Source organism: Tupaia chinensis, unplaced genomic scaffold, assembly GCF_000334495.1.
Source record: "Tupaia chinensis unplaced genomic scaffold, TupChi_1.0 Scaffold146837_1, whole genome shotgun sequence".
Classification (NCBI taxonomy): Eukaryota; Metazoa; Chordata; class Mammalia; order Scandentia; family Tupaiidae; genus Tupaia; species Tupaia belangeri.
In genome coordinates this window covers 924,679-932,199 of record NW_006206691.1, presented here as the reverse complement: position 1 = coordinate 932,199, position 7,521 = coordinate 924,679, and the positions used below count along the sequence as shown (strand labels likewise).

Below are 7,521 nucleotides of genomic sequence, written 5' to 3'. Positions count from 1 at the left end.
CTCCTCAAGTCTGAAAGTCTTACCACCAGGAAAACCAACAGTATAATACCAGTCTGAGTCAAAAGCCTGAGAACCCAGAGGTGTGCTGCGTAAATCCCAGAGCCCAAGGTCCAAGAACTTGGAGTTCTGATATCCAAAGCAGGAGAAGAGTGTCCCAGCTCCAAGAAAGAGAAGGAGAAGAAAATATTTTGCCTTTCTTCTATTTTTGTTTTATAATCTGGCCCCCACAGATGGTTAGACAGTACCTACTCACATTGAAGATGGATTTTCCTCCTTCTGTCTACCAGCTCTCATGCTAACCTCTTCTTGAAATGCTCTCACAAACGTACCCATAAGTAACGCTTTACCAGACCTGTAGGTATTCTTTAATCTAATCAGGCCAACATGTACAATTAACCATTTCACCCCCCCCACATTTTAAGATTGGCTGATTAATAGCCTACTACATCTGCAAAATTCTATCCTAGCAGACCTAGGTTAGTGTTGGATTGAATATAGGGATCAGAAATCTCAGAAGTCTGGCTTCACGGTACCAGCAGATGGCATAACGGTTACATTGCTGGATTCCCACATAGCTGACCATGGTTCAAGTCCTGGACCTGGCAGATTAAAATTCATGCTGGGTGCATGTGCATGCATGCCCAAGATCAAGAGGAGAATGGAGGATTGTTACGTGACCATCCTCCCCCCCCCCCCCGGGGGCGGTGATTTCTCACTTTCTGTCTCTTTCTCTGTCTCTCCTGTGAGCACACATGCCCTATAGCAAATATTGCTCTTAAAAATGTAAATAAATAAAAGAAGACTGGCTTCAAAATCTTTCTGACCAAATGTACAACAGAGTGCCCACGCTGAAGAAATGCTGATTTCATGAAGGCTGAAAATCACAAATCCTCTCCTGGCTGGAAGCCTGCAACAGTAGGGTAAAACTATGGGAATTTGCTGATCACCACCATGTGAAGCCTGAGATTATTCTGCCATTTAAATATCTTCCATTTGTAGCCAGCACACAAATGTCAACTATGTGGTTAAAAAAAATCAATATATTCCTGGAGTGATGATAAGTTAGAAGGGTCATAAATCGCATACACGGCTTACGAGAAATGGATGGGAAGACTTGCCCAGTGTATTGACTGTTTTGTCTTTGAAATGTAGCCATCAATTATGATGGCCTCTTGTGCAGAAGAAGCCAGATTTATGACTACGACTGGAGAGGAGGGGTACAAGCTTTTATTGAGCTTGGACTTGGGGCCAGAAATGGGTGAGTCACTTTCACACTTATCATGTCTTTAGCTTTATGTGTGAGCAGAGTAGGTAGCTTTATACTTCCTGTATTTTCTAACTTGTCAGTGCCAGAGGAGATGGGGGAAGAGGTGTGGTGGGAGGCCAGCAAGCTCAGCTGGCCAAACAGCCTGGGGCTGCTCCTTGCAGGAGGCCGGACTGCTTCATGTGTATCTATATTACAAATGAAACGAACAAAGAGTCATTCTTTTGACCATCAGTTAAACATTCTTGATTTCTCAGAATTTATATTCCTTCTCATCTGGATAGTGTACACCAGGTCTTCGATATGGGACACGGATAGCTTGCTAGCATCTTACGCAATTGCTGCTTGGGAACACGTGCCATGGTTTTAAATCAGGACTAGCTGGTTTAGAATTCTTCCCTTTAGAGCCTTAAACACAATTTAAAAAATTTTGCCCACAAACGTATATACTACACATACATATACATATATACTACACACACACACACATATATGTAACTATAATTTTGAAAAGTGTTTCAGTTCCCTTGTTTGCTTTTATTGTAAAACAGAACTCTACCTCTGGCCACCTCTGTTTTAGAGAGAGAACTGGTGCCTTCTGCAGGGGAGAAGACAGCTGCCCTAGGGGAAGGACTGCATTGCTACAAACTGGTAGACACTACAGTATTCTGAGTCTCAGTTTTCTTATCAAAACTGCTTTTAAAAACGAGATAGATGGAATTACATTTTAAAAGGACTTAAGCTATTATTATTTAGGAAATTGACTAGTAAGTGAATAATTTCCTGATAATTTCTATACCAAATATAACATTTACCTTCTGACCCTTTACAGAAGTTTGCTAATACTTTACAAAGGGAAGATGAAGAACACATTCATTACTATCAGCGCTGTATTCAGACTTCAGAGATTTTTACAAGTGACAAAGTACAGAGTACAGTCAATAAAATATATAAATTTCCACCAGTAGATGAATGGATACTTTTGAAATATTTGTATGAGTAAATATTACACTGTAGTTAAAATGGATAAATTAGAACTACTTATCTCAGTGTAGATACATTTTTTGACCTAGGACTGAATGAGCCAAAATATTCCAGAAAATATGATACATATATGTCAATCTAAAAAGATAAAATCATACTAGGTAGAGTTTATTGACATATCTATATGCAGTAAATGACCACAACAAATTGGAAAAATAATTAGAAAATCCATAATAGAGAACTACGGAGAGAAGTCAGACTTAGTAATGATATAAATGGGCTACTAATGAATTACTATTTTATTTGTTCTTTTTGTTTTATTTCTTTTTAAAAATGAAGATACAAAGAAAAAGAGCAAGATATGATCACTACTGATTCTGAGTGGTGAGTACATATATGTTTGTTAAATGTTTTCTGTATCACAAAATAATTCACAATATAAGGAAAACAACGGATCTATTTATTTTCATTTTGAAAACTATTTGTTGAAATAAATCAATCAGATAAGTAGAATAATCATGAATATATGCCTAATGAATTTTCTGAGGCATATATTCATTCTGTAAGCAGCCCCTAGATCTAGAAATAGAGTATCACCTAACCTGCAGAGACCTTCAAGATAGTGATTACTCTGACTTCTACACAAATTAATTCTTCCTAAGTTCTATTGCCAAGTAAAAGGAATTGTATTGTCCATATTCTTTTATGTCTGGCTTCTCTAGCTCAGAGATTCAACTATGCTGTTGCAAATAGTTATAGATCACTTATTTTTATTACTGTATGATGTTCCATTGTGTAAACATATCATGATTTATGAGATAATGCATACATTTTCATTTATCTCTAAAATAAATATATCAACTGTTAAAAAAAGAGAGAGAGAAAGAGAGAGAGAAACAAAACGATGGAGCCAGCAGGTAGCAGAATGGTTAAGCACTGTACTCCACTGTGGCCGACTGCAGTTCATATCCTGGACCTGGCAGCTTGAAACTCAAACCAGACGTATGTTCATGCATTCCCAAAATCCTGTGAGGATAATGGAGGAGAAAGGATTGTGGTGTGGTCATCCCCCTCCTCCCAGAGGGTAATTTCTCATTTTCTATCTTTCTGGCAAATGCACGCACTCTAACAGCAAAAATCTCTCTCTCAAAAAAAACAAAAAAACAAAAAAACAAAAAAAACATAGTTATGGTAGTAGTTCTTATTTTTATCTTCTACCAAAAGAAATATGAATTCTGCAAATGCAGTTCAGATCTGCAGAATTATCATCCACAATCTTTTTGAGTATAATTGATGGTAATTAGTTTGAAGCATAATTTTATTTTTCTGAAATGAAAAATAAATAATCAGCAGAAAACATTATAAAATACTCAATCGCTATATTAGAAAAGCAAACATAATATGGGACTTAGAGCTGTTCTAAGATCAATGAGAGAGTTTGAAACCGCATAAAGATTGACACAGTTTCTGATAAAAACTTTATTGCCACCAATAACTGCACAGGTCATATGATAGTTACTGTTCATTGCTTCCATAAGCCTGATCAAATTCCAGCACCTACAAGTTTTCCAGTTCTTTGACAACTTCCCACATCAGCCGCAGGGACTTTGTGGTTTTGACACTTTGCCTGATTTTACTAAGCACAAAAAAAGCTTTATCTTTTCCTCATTTCTTCTGACAGGCTTAGGATAAGATAAAAGAATCTAAGTAGCATCCTAGACTTCTGGTTAATATATCCCAAAGGGAGGTGAGTTAGTGATAAATCTTCAATAAGATGCATTTCAAGGCTATTTTCTGAAATGGTTCCTTTGAGCCATCTTCCAGGAACTGTCCATATTTTCCCGTCCTTGCAACAGTTTTCCCCTTGTGTTAATTGTCGAAATCACCATATGAAGGCTTATCTGCAAATATTATTTGACTTCGAAAGCAATAGAGATAAAAAGCACAAGTTGGACATATTGTATCTTTTGACAAAGAAAACTTCTTAAAACTTAGCCTTGGCTACTGCAAGAGTAAGGATTCTCTTACCAGGAAGCAGATTGTAACTGAAAACCCCATATCAGTATACTCAATCGACTCAGTTTCATGCCTAAAGTCAGATATGTATTTATACATATGTATATACCAGCTGAACTTGCTATTGAAAGTAGTTAGATTATTTAAGAAATTTCGTGAATCGGACCAGCAGTTGACATAATGGCTATGTTGCTGGACTCCCATGTGGTCAACTGTGGTTCAAGTCCCAGACCCGGTGGCTTCAACTTATGCTGGGCGTGTGCATGAGTGTCCAAGATCGTGAGAGGAGAACGGAAGAGAAGGGATTGTGGCATGGCTATCCCTCCTTGGTGTGTGTGTGGGGGTGATTTCTTGCTTTCTGTCTCTGTCTCTCTCTGTCTTTTTCATGAGCACATATGCCCAATAGCAAAGATCTCTCTCTCTCAAAAAAAAAAAAGAAATTTTGTGAATTAATAAAATGTGGGAGAAAAAGGAATGGAAAACAACCATAGACACCTAAGATAGTTTGGGAGGAGGGTGGGAAAAAGCAGAAGGTGAGAAATAGAGAGAAATTATATATATATATACATATACATATACATATACACATACATACACACATATGTATATGAAACTAGTAATGGAAAATTATTGATGATAACATGAATAATTAAACCACTATGCAGTATATTCTGGATGGGAAATCATACATTGTATGCCATGACAATGCTCAGTGATTGGATATAAGTTAGTTAATTAATTAATTAAAAATAAAAAATAGTAAAAAAAAATATATATAGGGTCGTTGGAAAAGTCATGACATATTTTTCTATGCAAAAATAGTATTTGAACAAGCTTCTTAGTGTCTGGTTAATAAAAACTGTTAATAAGAATAATTTCAAACAAAACAAAATAGAAACTTAAGTTCAGTGAGTTTATTGAGCAGTCATAGGAAAAAAAAGCCTTACAAGTCTTACATTAAACATGCTATACCATTATGGTTTATTATAAATGTTATATTATTTCAATTCAAAATGAAACAGGCTCAGCTATGATGGTATATACTGTTTAGATGTACTCTGCAAGCCGGGACCACATGTGAGGCCAGGGTTCAATTCCTGACCCAACCTAAATGCTGAGACTAGTGGTTAAACCTGTAATCCTAGTGATTTGAGGAAGTTGAGGCAGCAGAATTATATATAATAAAGTAAGACCCTGTCTTAAAACAACAGAAAACAAAACAAAAACCTGAGCTTTTTATAAATTATATGTAAAAAATTTTATACATTTAATCACTGTATATCCCCAAAGATTGTGGAGTAAATTTTCCCAGCATAAATATATTACATACCAGATCAGTTAAAGATATTGTCATATACATAATCAAGAATAGACAATCTTCCATTTCTGTATCCCTTAAATGTCTTGTGTCTCTATTTTTCTCCTTATTTCCCTTTCTTGGGAGAAGCTAAGCTTAACTGATTTTCATCTAGTAATGGGGCAGATTTGGGAGAATAGCAAACCAGATACAGATTAAGAAGGAGAAGAGAGATTATGGAGAAATTAGGACTGTAAGGATCATAAGAGATTATGCCCTTGCCTCTGTTTTTTTTTTGTATCCTAGGTGCTTCTTTGACAGCCATGTTGCAGATAAACAAGAGATTTAGAAGTTCCCACTCTCAAAACTGTTTAAGTTCTAATTGGGAAGGCAGAGTATGATAACTTGATCACTTGTCTGAACTATCAATACACAGTTTTCCTTCTGGAAAAAGAAATGTAATACACTGCAAAGGTATATGTGATTCAATGTAATATAAACAAGATTATGATAATAATAAATAAAATAAAATTTAAAAAAGACAATTTTTCCCTGGGACTGGAAACAGAATATTGACTATCACTTTGTGTTTCCTTGTTTTTATATATTTGCTTACATAGCCATATTATTAGAGAGACCAGAAATAGAAAACTTCAGACATTTTGTTATTTGGATTTGTAAAATTTGTTTGTAATGTGCATATGTGTGTGTCTCCCTCTACATAATAAATATTGCTCTATTTTGCTATTTCTAGTTCATGGTAGTATGAGAGAATACATATGTCTTATCACTGAATAGAAAAGTATGAGTTAAATTACAATTTTTCTTTAAAAATATTTATTGAAAATTTTTTTGCTTCCTCAATTTGTAAATTTATTTATTTTGAAATTAATTAAGTTTTTTACATCATACCAAATGAATTTGCCATCCTGAATACACTGTATATTGGTTAAATCAAAGACATTACCATACATATTATCATCGACAGATAATTTTCCATTTTTGTATTCCTTAAATGTTTTGCTTCTTTCTTTTACCCTTGATTAATTCCAGGAAAGTTGAAAAAAGGCAGCACCCTTATATCTTCTACTTAGATTCAATAATTCTTATAATTTAAAAATACTGGGGGACCAGCAGGTGGTGTGGTGGTTAAAGTGTTGGAATTCCCACATGGCTGACCATGGTTTGAGTCCTGGACTTGACAGCTTGCTTTCTCACTCTCCCTCTCTCTCTGTCTGTCTTTTTCTGGCAAATTCATGTGAAAAAATAATAAATAAATTAAATAATTATTAAAAAAAAACTTCATAAACTCCTAGAGACATTCTAGTAGAAAAAATGACTTCCTAAATAAGATCCCCAAAGCACAGACAATAATCTGAAAACAGACAACTAGGACTACATCAGACTAAAAAGTTTCTGCACAGAAAAAATGAACAATAATAAGAGTGAAAACACAACCCTTAAAGTGAGAGAATATATTTGCAAACTATGCCTCAGAAAAGGGACTGATAACCAGAATATACAGGAAACTCAGGCAGCTTACCCCCCCCAAAAAAAATCCTATTAAAAGATGGTTAAATGAGCTGAACAGTCAACTCTTCAAGGAAGGCATACAATGACCAAAAAGCCTACAAAAAGTTCAACATCTCTTATTGTAACATAAATGCAAATCAAAAGCACAACAATTCACAAGGAACTCAAACAGCTGTTCCGGAAGAAGACAATCAATCCTATTAAAAGATGGGAGAATGAGTTGAAAAAAACACTCTCTAAAGATGACATACGAATAACTAAAAGGCATATAAAAAAATGCTCAACATCCCTCATTGTAAGAGAAATGCAGATCAAAATAACAATGAGATATCACCTAACTCCAGTCAGAATGTTTAAGATTAAAAAAACAAAAAATGATAAGTGCTGGCAGGGGTGTGGTGAAAAGGGAACTCTCTTTTTTTTTTTT

The 7,521-nt window shown here is 35.1% G+C and overlaps 1 long non-coding RNA gene across 1 annotated transcript; it reads left to right on the top strand.

Annotated features, from left to right (window-relative positions):
* The first annotated feature begins 1,100 nt into the window (after positions 1-1,100).
* On the top strand, positions 1,101-6,040 carry LOC114006287 (uncharacterized). The gene is made up of 3 exons (XR_003548029.1): positions 1,101-1,258; positions 2,588-2,632; positions 5,868-6,040. It is a non-coding gene; the product is annotated as an uncharacterized LOC114006287 (long non-coding RNA).
* The last annotated feature ends 1,481 nt before the right edge of the window (positions 6,041-7,521 follow it).